Below are 13,501 nucleotides of genomic sequence, written 5' to 3'. Positions count from 1 at the left end.
AACCAAGGTTACACTAGTGCATAACTGCAGGGATAGGAAGTGTCAGTCTTTTATTGCTGCTTATCTGGCAGATTTGTACCCTGCTCTTCAGCCAAAAGGGACGCAGGTCGCGCTGTGGGTTAAACCACAAAGCCTCTTGGGCTTGCCGATCAGAAGGTCGGCGGTTCAAATCCCTGCGACGGGGTGAGCTCCTGTTGCTCGGTCCCAGCTCCTGCCAACCTAGCAGTTCGAAAGCACATCAAATTGCAAGTAGATAAATAGGTACCGCTACAGCGGGAAGGTAAACGCCGTTTCCATGTGCTGCTCTGCTTCGCCAGAAGGAGCTTTGTCATGCTGGCCACATGACCTGGAAGCTGTACGCCGGCTCCCTCGGCTGATAACGCAAGATGAGCGCCGCAACCCCAGAGTTGGTCACGACCATAGCTGCCAAGTTTTCCCTTTTCTCGCGAGGAAGCCTATTCAGCATAAGGGAAAATCCCTTTAAAAAAGGGATAACTTGGCAGCTATGGTCACGACTGGACCTAATGGTCAGGGGTCCCTTTACCTTTACCTTCAGCCAAAAATGGCTCCCAGTGCACCATAGGTGAAATCAAAACAAGATACTCCTTGCAGGCTTACCTATAAATAAATGAAAGATACAGCACACAAGGGGAAAGGGCCAAGGAGGGAAAATAAAACTCCAAACTCAGGCACCAATTTCTAGATCAATTCTATAAAATAGTCAGTGCTGGGATCCGTCTGTCTCAAGAGACGGTGGAGAGTATAAACATACAAAGGTGGTGGGATAGGAAAAATAGGCCTTGATAATATAGATTAAAATTATATATTTATTTAGTGATATACATTATGTAGCTATATAGGCATTTTCTGGCCTGCTTATAAAGTAAAAATAAATATTAAAAGTGGGGGGGGATTGGGGCGAGGGGGGACTTAAGACAAAACAAAGTAAGAAAAGCGACAGGAGGCCTTAAGAGTTTAATGTCAACTGAGAGGAAGATGAAGTGAAGAAGTGAGATCTTATTCAGATATTTACATATGCCAATACAGTATTGGGAATGAAATCGATGCCAGGAAGTAAAGCATTCCATTAGTAGAAAGCAAGGAAAAAAACATTGCTAAAATACTGTTTTAAAATGCTCCCACACACTTAAGTCTCACATTAGTGCAGGCTTCCCCAAACTAAGGCCCGGGGGCCGGATGTGGCCCGTGAGGCTCTTTTGTGCGGCCCCCGCCGCCCCCTGCTCTTAACGGCGCACCTGCCCACTTCCGGGTTGCTGGAGTGTCGGAAATAGCTTGTGCACATGCACAAGCGTCATTTCCGGCGTGCTTCTGGGTTGGAGGAGGCCCATGTGCATGCACACAAGCTATTTCTGGTGTTCCGGTGACCCGGAAGTGTGCTGGAAATCACATGTGCACACACGTATTGGTGCACACTCCTGCGTGCTCCGGCCCACAGCACAATTGGCGCTGGCGGCACCGGCCCTCGGCAATGTAAGTTTGGGGACCCCTGCATTAGTGCTTCAATCCAAATTGGTTTTGTTGTATGTATTAAGTTTCATTTAAGTCATTGGAGCAAGTAACCTCCCAGTCTTTTAGATGCATCTAATTCCAATGGCATCAGTGGGTTTAGAGTCCTCCTATGTGTAGGATCAGGCTCTTATTCTACAGCAGGCATCCTCAAACTTCGGCCCTCCAGATGACCACTGGTCCTGTTAGCTAGGGATCATGGGAGTTGTAGGCGAAAACATCTGGAGGGCCGCAGTTTGGGGGTGCCTGTTCTACAGGATAAAACACACTGAACCTGGGAATAAACCCCATAGTTTAACAGGGCTTACTATTTGGAATATATGTATGCACAGTCAATTACAACTAAATTAAGCCCATTGATTTCAATGGCACTTTAGCACAACTGGCTTTATTTGGACTATACCAGGGGTCCCCAGACTTACCGCGCGGCGGGCCGGAGGGCAGGGGAGTGAGCGCGCAGCGGGCCGGAGGGCGGGGGAGTGCGCGCCCGTGCGCATGCGCACACGCACACGGGCGGGGGGGAAATCGCCGAAAATCGCTTGTGCGCATGCGTATGGGCCTCCCCCGACCCGGAAGTGCACCAGAAATGACCTCTTCCGGGTCGGGAGAGGCCCATACGCATGCGCACAAAGGATTTTCGGTGATTTTTTGCCGATTTTTAATATCGTCGCTGCGCCGCGCGCCTTGAGAGCGGGCGGCGGCAGCGGGCGGCGGGGGTCGTCGCGGGCCGGATTGGAAGGCCGATTGGGCCGCATCTGGCCCGGGGGCCGTAGTTTGGGGACCCCTGGACTATACTGTATACGGTTTGCCAACTCCTTTTTCTGGTAATGCTTCTAAATAGCAAATAGAAACTCAGAAAGCGACTTTTGCTGGAATGGAGATGCAGCGATGGGGAAAGCTTTAAGTTCTGGATATCTGCTTATCAAGAAACGATCAAAATAAATTGCCAGAAAAGTAAGCTGACAGCTGCAATATTTGGCATCCTCAGTGAAGCTGTAGGTGATGGTAGGAATTAAAACAAGGGTCTGTCCACATCCCGTATACAGCAGGGGATGAGGACCCAATTTTTAGTGCAAAAGGTGTGCATGGCTGTGGAAAATATACTCTGTCCCAAGGGTGAAACTAGGCTTTATTTGACCCGGGTCAAAGACCCAATTTGGCACCCCTAGAAACATGCAGCCTGACCATTGTATACAGGCAAAGCATTGCTATTGAATCCTTTCAGGGTTTTGTACCTTTAATCGAAAGCTTCCTGGTTGCAGGTTTTAGCCATTTTAGTTGTTAATTGTTAATTGTGCCTGGTGTATTAGTGATGAAAACCCTTGTAATTCCTCCAGTGTAATTTTTTGTTTTCATTGAAATCAATTTAATTCCTGGTTTTTCTCTCATGTTTTTGATGTGAAATAGTGGTATTTTACTCTATTTATATATTTTCTTACTTTCTTTAAGAAATACGGTAGTATAAATTTTGAGTGGTAGCTAGTAATTAAAAACCTCCCTTTCTGCTGGACAGAAATTGACATTGCTGCACTTAACAGAGGGTGTCCAAATGGCAATTAAGTATGTGTTCTCAAGAGTGGCTTACAACAACAACAGCAACAACAACAACAACAACAGGTACAAAATAGGATGCAGCATAAGAACTAACAGCAAAGTGTAAGCAGTAAAACAAAAATATTCTGCATAAGCATTATTATTGATAACAATTATATTTTGATTTCAAGTCCTGCTTTATTATTATTTATCATTATTATACCTTCCTACAATTTAGTAAACAACAACAACTAAACAACAACAACAATTTAGTAAATTAATATGATTACCCTATAAACAGCTGATCTGATTTTAATTAAGAAGACATATTGTTCTGTTTCAGAATATTTATTTATTGTTAGACATCTCATAAAGCAAGTTCTCTGGCATTACAGTATTATTGTTGTTTAGTCGTGTCCAACTCTTCGTGACCCCATGGACCAGAGCACACCAGGCACTCCTGTCTTCCACTGTCTCCTGCAGTTTGGTCAAACTCATGTTGGTAGCTTCAAGAACACTGTCCAACCATCTCGTCCTCTGCCGTCCCCTTCTCCTAGTGCCCTCAATCTTTCCCAACATCAGCATCTTTTCCAGGGAGTCTTCTCTTCTCATGAGGTGGCCAAAGTATTGGAGCCTCAGCTTCAGGATCTGTCCTTCCAGTGAGCACTCAGGGCTGATTTCCTGAATAATGGACAGGTTTCATATTCTTGCAGTCCATGGAACTCTCAAGAGTCTCCTCCAGCACCATAATTCAAAAGCTTCAATTCTTCAGCGATCAGCTTTCTTTATGGTCCAGCTCTCACTTCCATACATCACTACTGGGAATACCATATGGTAGCTTTAACTATACGGACATTGTATAAAACCAATTAAAAACATCACAATGAGGCCCCACGATAAATCTTTAAGAAATCATCCACTGCAAAAATTACAGTACAAAAAGTCCAAATCAATAAAATACAATGCAGGTCACAGGTGCTAAAAAGAGCCAGCAACATGGGAGCTAAAACCACCATCCATACCACAGGGACTAAAATAGCAAGAACGTAAGCAGTCTGGGAGAATAAAATGTCATAAAAAGGTAAAGTCCAGTCGCGGCGCTCATCTCACCAGACAGCTTCCGGGTCATGTGGCTAGCATGACTAAGCTACTTCTGGTGAACCAGAGCAGCGCACAGAAACGCCTTTTACCTTCCCGCTGAAGCGGTACCTATTTATCTACTTGCACTTGACATGCTTTCGAACTGCTATTGGCAGGAGCAGGGACCAAGCAACAGGAGTCGCCCTGTCGCAGGGATTTGAACCACTGACCTTCTGATCGGCAAGCCCTAGGCTCTGTGTTTTAGACCACAGCGCACCCCACGTCCCTTAAAATGCCTTAGTCTGGCCTTAAAGGATAATAGGGGTGTTGGGTGAATTTCTCTACAAAAGAGTGTTTCATAGCGAGGGAGGCACCACCAACAAGGCCCTTTCAATTCAAATTGCAGGGACACATGATATATATTCTAATGCAAATGGCAATTGCTCCCCTGCCAATAATAATGGTCTAACCCAGGCACCCCCAAACTTCAGCCCTCCAGATGTTTTGGACTACAATTCCCATCTTCCCCAATCACTGGTCCTGTTAGCTAGGGATCATGGGAGTTGTAAGCCAAAACATCTGGAGGGCTGCAGTTTGGGGGTGCCTGGTCTAACCCATACCAATGGGGGAAGGGCGGGCAGGATTGCATTACAGTGGTACCTCGGTTTACGAACACAATTGGTTCCGGAAGTCTGTACTTAACCTGAAGCGTACTTAACCTGAAGTGAACTTTCCCATTGAAAGTAATCGAAAGTGGATTAATCCATTCCAGATGGTCCGTGGAGTACTTAAACTGAAGCGTACTTAACCTGAAGTGAACTTTCCCATTGAAAGAAATGGAAAGTGGATTAATCCGTTCCAGACGGGTGCGCGGAGTACTTAAACTGAAAATACTCAAACCGAGGCGTACTTAAACCAAGGTATGACTGTACAGTGCTGTTACTCTATTCCTACTGGGAAAACAAAAATCTGGAATCAGCTATATCAGGCATCCCCAAACTGCGGCCCTCCAGATGTTTTGGCCTACAACTCCCATGATCCCTAGCTAACAGGACCAGTGGTCAGGGATGATGGGAATTGTAGTCCAAAACATCTGGAGGGCCGAAGTTTGGGGATGCCTGAGCTATATCATCTTTTAAAAAAATCAGAGAAAGGAAGAGGATAAAAAAGGGATCACCAATACAACAAAGTATGTTTCCAATTCTAGTTGTAAATTTATTATCTTCTGCCTATCTGCTCCTTTTTACTGTATAATAGCTGTTAGAGGACTACAGACATTCCTGGACAAGGGATAGCCCAACCACTGCAGTCCATGCATTGGTGATCTCGAGGCTGGAATACAGTATTTCAATGTGCTCTATGTGGGGCTGCCCTTGGGTTTGGTTTGGAAGCTCCAGCTGATGCAGACTGCTGATGGGAGCTTTTGGCCAAGGACACATGGCACTATTGTTAAAGCAGCTACACTGGCTGCTTATCTACTTCTGAGCAAAGTTCATTGTATAAATTTACAAAGCCCCAAACAACTTATGTCGAGGGTACCTCCATGATCGCCTATATTCCAGCTTGATTACTGGAATCATCTGCAGGAGCATCGTTAATTGGCAAGGCTCCTTTGACAAACCAAGCCTTTAGTGTCATTGGCCCAGTCCTGTGGAATACTCTGCCAATAGAGATTCAGTGGGTTCCTTTTGTCCCAACTTTTAAATGCATGCCAAAAAATATTTTATTCCACCAGGCCTGCACAGGCAATTCAGAACACATATGCCACAATGGTTTATTAATGCTTGCTTTAAACTTTTGCTTTTTAATTGCTTTTAGTTTTTATGATTTTAATCTTTTTAAAGCATGTTTTGACATGCTTTGTGATTCAGCAGTAAATGAATACATCTATAAATAAAAATAGTAAGTAAACAAGTGTGCAATGGGACTATTGCCAGTTTAGCGTTTTTCAAATTTTGAAGCACCAAATTCTTGAGTAAATAGGACAGACTTCCCTGGCTGATATTATATGGAAGAGAGCTTTAACCTTTATTGCACAACCAACAGAAAAAGGGTCCTCTCTGAAGGCAGAAGTACTTCCTACAAGCTTAGCTGCTGCATAGGTTCCTATGAGAAAATGCAGTCTCTCAGGTACACGTGTCCCAGATCACTTAGCTTTATAACTCAAAACCAGCTTTAAGTGGTCATAATTATGACTGTGTCCAGAAACAAACTGGGATGCGCAATCAAGATTACATGTGGGGTTCATAATTTGCCCAGGTAAGCATGTGGCAACTGAAACTGGAGCAATCTCAACGGACTGTTTTCAGAAGAGATGTCAGTATAGGTGTAATAAGCTTGTTATGCTGTGTCCCAGAAGAATCTAGCCTCTTTGTTCTAAACTGAAGTTTTCAAAGGCTTTAAAAACTGCCCCACATATACATTGTACTAGTCTAGGCTAGATGTTACTTACAGCATAACAGTTGCAGTACTACAAACGTACAACTGTTGCTCATGTGTTGTATAGAATCCATCCAGATGTCTTTCAAGGTAGTGCCTCTGTTGAGAATAGATCTCATCCAAATCACTTGTATCTATGGGGTGTGATTTTCCTTGTTTTCCCTATCAGTAAGTGTGGTGTGGAACAAGGCTTGACAAGCCTATGCCTATGGCATATCTAAAGATAAGCAGCCCTACTCCCCTCCCCACCTACCCAGCATGCCCTGGGAGCATAGGAAGTTGCTTTACACAAAGTCAAGCCATTGACCTCCCTGGCACGTTTTTTGCACTTTTGGCAACAAGTCTCGTTTCAGATAAGGGGCATTTGGAGATAAAGAGAACTGGAACTGGAACCTATGCTCCACCACTGAGCTTCAGGTACTCCCCAATCCATACAGATTCGTTGTTTTTACAAGTTTAATTTTCGAAACGTGGTCAGAATGAATGCCTTCCCACTGTCTTGCTCAGGCGCGAGTGTATCTGTGCACATTTGTAAAATAATAATAATAATGCTTAAAAACTAACATTAGCAAAATATCTCCCACTGTAAAACCCTGTCATATTGTGAACTGCATAGGAGTAGACTGTCCGGCTGCAATAATCGGAGTATTATTATCCCAAGTTACAGTCCGTGATCGAGTCCAAAGTTAAAACGATTTCTGATTCGTTATTAATGTATTACATTTAAGTTCACTGGCAGTAGTGGTCCGGCACGTTTGTTTTGTTTTATGAAACTGCAAATGGCCATGTAAAGCAGAAAACCTTCTTCAATCTCTTCCATTCTTAGCTTTACAAAACAAAACAAAACAAAACCTCCCAATCGGATACGTTACAAAAACGCTGTGGAAAACGCGGTTTTTCTGCTCCATTGAAAGTTCCGGGAGAGCAAAGTTGCTTAAATCCTGCCTTCTTTTAAAACTCTCCCCGTACTCGTTTGCCTCCACGCTCGCAGCTCTGCCTTTTATAGAGCACCAAAGCGAGTCCCACCCAAGTTTAAATAGAATGTAGAGATAATTCAAATCCAGCCAATCACAAGGTATAAACATAGCAGAAAGCCCTACCCCCTAATTAATTACCCACGCTAGTCAATCATATTTAACCTGTCTAATCAGGGTGACGGGTGCTGCCTTTAGCCCATCCCATTACTTTCTGATCTGCTCCACTTTTGACCAATCAGGAGAACTCTCTCTCCGGCAAAACCAGTTTTTAATTAGTACGCCGAGGACCCTTTCCTGAGCTGTGCTTTCAGCTGCCTGATCTCACAGCCCGTTCAAGACGGTGCCTGCCTGGCTGTTAGTTTGGAATTGGGAACATCTGCATATAGTACTGTACTCAGAAAGCCTTGGCTTGTTTCAATGTATGTGTTGGCCGCGTGTCTTGCTGGATAAACCATCCAAAACAGTAATTAAGAGTTGTCCCAATTACATTTACTTATGTGGCTGGCTTTAGAAAAGTAATATTGAGGGAATGAAGCACTGCACAGTAATGATTTGGGTTTGTTTTTGTTTTGCTTTGGTACTAACAAAATCTAGCAGGAAGTTGCTTGATAGAGGAACAGCTAAATACTATCTAGAAGTGCATGAGTTGTGAACTATGTGAATGTATCTATGTATAGCCCAATTATTTTTTACTATATGTTTACTTTACTACAAACACCACAAAATTCAGCCTCCTGTCTCTTTTGGTACTGTTTTGTAGCCACTGAATATAGGGCATTAACAATATTTTTTTCTATAACAGGCTCAGTTAGTATTTATGTGATAAGGTACATTTATTTTGATTAGTAAACCATAACCAGAAAGTATGCATCGAATACTCCATTCTAGAGCAGCTAAGCAAAATCTCCAGAAGTAATTATAAACATGCTTATCTTTAAGTTCTACTGAACTAACTAAACTTTTTTATTATTCAGTTTCTTAGCTGGAATCCTGTGCACACTTACTAAAGAATAAATCCTCGTGGATACAGTAGGATACATACAAAGATAGCCCATATGATGCCATTCAGATGTCGAATTACAGCTCCCACAATCCCCAAGTACTGTTCATACAGGCTGAGGCTTATGGGAATTGTAGTCCAACAAAATCTGGAGGGCACCACATTGGCTATTCTTGCAGTACTGTATAACAGTATAATTACTTTTCTGTGTGCAAAAGGTATTAGAAGTGGTTGATTTGAATATCTCTTGTTTAATATCAAACTTACCCCTCTGTGTTTTATGCATTATAGCTAGAATGTTGTACATTAAAAATTGCTTTATTGTTATTAACACATACTTATTTCTTTATTAGTTGTTTTGTTTCTGTGGTGTTTTGACTGTGCAGTGCAGTCTTGTGTCTTCTGAGTTCAAGCCTCACTGAGTTCAAAAGACTTATTCACGTGTACATAATTGCACCTTAAATTCCCAGATACCAAAAAGAAAGGCTGGGTGTAGCCAGTAGATCAAATATGGGGCAGGTATGCAGGTGGCACTGTGGGTTAAACCACAGAGCCTAGGGCTTGCTGATCAGAAGGTCGGTGGTTCAAATCCGCGACGGGGTGAGCTCCCGTTGCTCGGTCCCTGCTCCTGCCAACCTAACAGTTTGAAAGCACGTCAAAGTGCAAGTAGATAAATAGGTACCGCTACAGCAGGAAGGTAAACGGCGTTTCCGTGTGCTGCTCTGGTTCGCCAGAAGCAGCTTTGTCATGCTGGCCACATGACCTGGAAGCTGTACGCCGGCTCCCTCAGCCAATAACGCGAGATGAGCGCTGCAACCCCAGAGTCGGTCACGACTGGACCTAATAGTCAGGGGTCCCTTTACCTTTAACATCCAGTACAAGTACTCATTCAAACAAATGAACACATATGCCCATTCAAACAAAGTAAGACATGTAATCACTATACATTTCTAAACATTTTATCTACTGTTTAGCAGAATGAAAGAAAGAACATGGCCACAACAGTTCATGAACTATTTACAGAGAGAGAAACTTTCTAGGTCATCTTTTTTGCATGTAGAAGGTCCCAGATTCAATTTGGGGGGTGGGGGGAAAGAGCCATCTGAAAATCCTGGTCAGTGCTGACAATACTGAGCTAGGTGAATCTGGTATCAGGCAGCTTCCTATGTTCCTGTGCTAATGTCATGATTACCGTAGAACTTCAGAAGTTGCAGGGTTTCCTCCAGTCCTCAAGATGCATTAGTTGTAGTATGGCAGGAATGGAGAACCTGTGCTCTCCCCCACTCGCATTGTGCCTAAAGAAGCAGTGGTACCAATATGGTTTGCTCTACATTCTACAAAAAAAAAAAAATCCATGAGCACCTGCCAGTCTAATCTGCTCCCACCAAATCCCATATGTGCCTGCATGGAACAGTTTTACATGTTCCCAGAATGCTGCACTTAGCATTTGACAGATAATGCTAAACATAAATGCACACCCTGGCAAAAGTTGCTTGTGGCTTCATCTCAATAGCTGACAGAAGCAGGCTAGGTTAAGAGTAGTGAAAAGAGGAATAAGGGAGAATGAATAGCTGGTAGGGTAAACTCGGCCTGCCACGGATGGCAGAGTAGGTGATGTGATGGTGATTTTGAAGAGACGTGCAGATGAAAGGGATTTGAAGATGATGGCCTTTTCGGCAGGGAAGCTTTTACAAGAGTTGCGAGTAGTAGTAGAAGGCAGAAGAATTGGTGGGGGGGGGGACGGGGACGCACACAACTATATTTGCACAGGATTGCACCCATAGAATCCAATATGGTCTGGTATAAGTAGGAAGAATAATTTAATTAGTACACTCCAAGTCCTGTAGTTTAGGGGTGAAGAGAAGACAGATCATACTCCAACAGTGCCCAACTACAACTCCCATCAGGCATGTCCATGACCTGGGATGATAGGAGTTGTAGTTAAGCAATGTCCGGAGGACCAAAGGTTTCCCACACCTGGATTAGTAGTGTTCTGGCTTCTGTAAAGTGTGTGTTACAATTACCTTTGCAGGAAGTATGACTCGCAAACACTTGGCCTTTTCTAATAGACTTGGTTCCCTTGCCTAGCTTTGTGATGTGCTCAGTGACTTTAAGTGTGCTTATTGAGATTCAAGTCCTACAGAGTTCAGCAGGGCTTACTCCCTTGTATGCTTGAGAATACAGTTGCTGGAATTAGTGAAAGCTCATACCAATGACAAACTTAGTTGGTCTCTAAGGTGCTACTGGAAGGAATTTTTTTATTTTGTTTCGACTACGGCAGACCAACATACCTACTTACCTGTAACTAGAACTTGGGGCTGTAGTTGCTTAAATGAGTGGATGGCTTCCTCTCATATAAAAGTGTCATTTTAAACGTTTGGTGGGGATGTTAACAGTTTCAGCCAGAAGCCCTCTGATGCGAGTCTGCTCTCAAACATTCACATTTCATAGAAATGACAAGTGCTCCTTCTTTCTTTGTTCAATACAAGTTGAGCTTTTTCTTCTTAAGTTGAAATTGGTTGTTATTAAGAAGCTCGCTTCGAATTAAGATCCCACCCATTATTTCCACCCGCGTAAGGTCTGAAAACGCTCCCACCCACCCCCTCGGTCTGCTTGCGCCGAGCTCTTCCCTCCTGAGGATGCGAAGCTTAGCTTGAAACGCACGTCACTCATGAAGGTCGCTTAGTGTGCCTGTACCTTTAATTCACCCCGCGCTTGACAGCCCCGTGGTAATAATGTCTTCGTCGGAGGCTCTCCTTTGAGCGTGCGCGCGTGTGTGGCTATTTTGAAAGAGAGGGGGGTGGGGCAACGCAAATGCAAATTAAGTGAAAGGGGTGGAGGGAAGTGGCTTTTCCCCCCCATCGTTTCTCTTAAAATGTAAAATAAAAAATTAGCTGTATGTTATCTTCCCCCCTCCCTAAACCCCTGCCTTCCGTCCTTTTATTTTTTATCTTTTGCCTACCCCTCCTTTTTTTTAGACGCCTTGCTCCATTGCAATCAGGCATTTGGCTGACCCTCTATGAGTCTGTGCCTGCTGGGGTCCTGCCTCCGGAGCCCGTGCGGGGATGTCTCGGAGACCCCGCGCTGACTGCTGCTCAAACATCACGGTGAGTTTGTTACAATGTAGCAATTTCTCTTTAAATCTCTTAACTCTCTCTACCTGCAACTCAGGGCTGTGACAGGGCGAAAAAAACCTGGGGGGAAAGGGAACCGTGTCCCCCCCTCCTTGGGTAGCAGCCCTGATCTCTTTCCATTGCTCCCCCAATCCAGTTCTCCCCCCAAACAGCCTCATATTACTGCGTCTGCAGGGCACGTCTACAGAATACAATGTAGCTTTATAAAATGATACACAACGTTCTAATCGTTGTGGCCGATGAGGGGACGCTGGGAGGTTCTCTCCCCACCCCCATCTCTTATTTCGCATATCCCCACAGCCTTCTAGAATAGGTTTTCCTTCTCCACCAGATTTGGGGGGGGGCGCTTTGGGGGAAAGGGGAAAAAGAGAAGAGATGATAATTCGCAGTGTCGGATTGTTATGTGTCGGGTTTTGATTTCCCGGTTGCAAAGGCATCGTCTATTTCGCTTTCCCCACCCCCACTCCACCTCCAAAATAAAAGCAAAGGATGCCCCCAGCAGATGGGTCTTTTCGCTTGGTTTTTGATTGCTTGGATGGTGGGATATAAAGCAAAAAAAATGATTATTTTCCTTGATGTCAAATTTGAAAAGGGAAATCCAGTGTTATAGGCATTTGCTTTTTAAAAATCCAAACACTATAGTAAAAATTAATTCTTGAGCTCTGTAAAACAAGGAAGACCTGCCAAATACGGGTTATCCTCTATTAACCTTCTCTCCACCTCTTTATGAAATCTCAAACTTGAGCCTCTGGCCTTGTCTTTTAAACCGCTGCTTGTTTGTTTTGTGCTGATTTGGTTCAAAAAAAGCAACAATACAACTAAGTGATAATACATTGGATAGAAATTTTCAATGGCTTGTTTTTTGTTTGTTTTTTGTTTGGTAGCCAAAGGTATGTTGTGCTCCTGTGATCCATTCTTGTGTTGTCCTGAGCATATATATTTATGGGAAATAAAAACAAATATTTTGCTTTTCAGATGTGCATTTTGTTTGTGAATCATGGCTGCCCCCCTTTTAGCACAGTTATGTTTGGGTTTGGGTTCTTTCTATATGCTTGTGTACACATTTGCAATACATTTCAAACTTTGGTTCTCTGGCCTGTCCTGTTGTTCTATGTGTCCCAGTTAGTTGTCCAATCCCTTCTGGAGTTTATCCAAAGAATTGCATACCTCGGAGTTCAGAATAATAAACAAACCGAAAAGCATAAGAGGTGATTCTGTATATGTTTTGGAAAGCCAGTGTTTTTCAAAAGTGTTTTCTAAAACAGCTCCTCTTCACCATGATCAAATTCATATTCTATTGACATCTCTTTAATGACTGTTTCAGGAGTATTGATACTATATACTGTACGTATATCAAAACGTCATACAGTAAAGCTGAGTGTTCACTGAAAGGAGTTGAAGTATTGTAGTGGGTTTGCCCAAAATCATATACTTGATTGTTTGGGGTATCTGAATATAAGGAGAGGTTTTTCTTTTTATTTGGTTGTTTATACAAGTAACTTTCTTGTTGTTTAGTCGTTTAGTCGTGTCCAACTCTTCGTGACCCCATGGACCATAGCACGCCAGGCACTCCTGTCTTGCACTGCCTCCCGCAGTTTGGTCAAACTCATGTTCGTAGCTTCGAGAACATTGTCCAACCATCTCGTCCTCTGTCGTCCCCTTCTCCTAGTGCCCTCAATCTTTCCCAACATCAGGGTCTTTTCCAAGGATTCTTCTCTTCTCATGAGGTGGCCAAAGTATTGGAGCCTCAGCTTCACGATCTGTCCTTCCAGTGAGCATAAGAGTAACTACACTGATCTAAAATGAAACGT

At 43.5% G+C, this 13,501-nt stretch overlaps 1 protein-coding gene across 8 annotated transcripts in view; it reads left to right on the top strand.

Moving 5' to 3' along the window:
* The first annotated feature begins 6,890 nt into the window (after positions 1-6,890).
* BICRA (BRD4 interacting chromatin remodeling complex associated protein) overlaps positions 6,891-13,501 on the top strand; it is a 102,315-nt gene continuing 95,704 nt past the window's right edge. For 2 of the 8 annotated variants that reach the window (XM_060275527.1, XM_060275523.1), the window contains exons 1-2: positions 7,892-7,975; positions 11,535-11,663. The gene's annotated coding sequence lies outside the window, so the exon portion shown is untranslated. Of the gene's footprint in view, positions 6,997-7,891; positions 7,976-11,474; positions 11,664-13,501 lie in introns of those variants that run through there. The other 6 variants (XM_060275521.1, XM_060275522.1, XM_060275525.1 and 3 more) reach the window with 5 other exon arrangements.

Source organism: Zootoca vivipara, chromosome 6, assembly GCF_963506605.1.
Source record: "Zootoca vivipara chromosome 6, rZooViv1.1, whole genome shotgun sequence".
Taxonomy (NCBI): Eukaryota; Metazoa; Chordata; class Lepidosauria; order Squamata; family Lacertidae; genus Zootoca; species Zootoca vivipara.
This window is presented reverse-complemented; position numbering and strand designations above follow the sequence as displayed.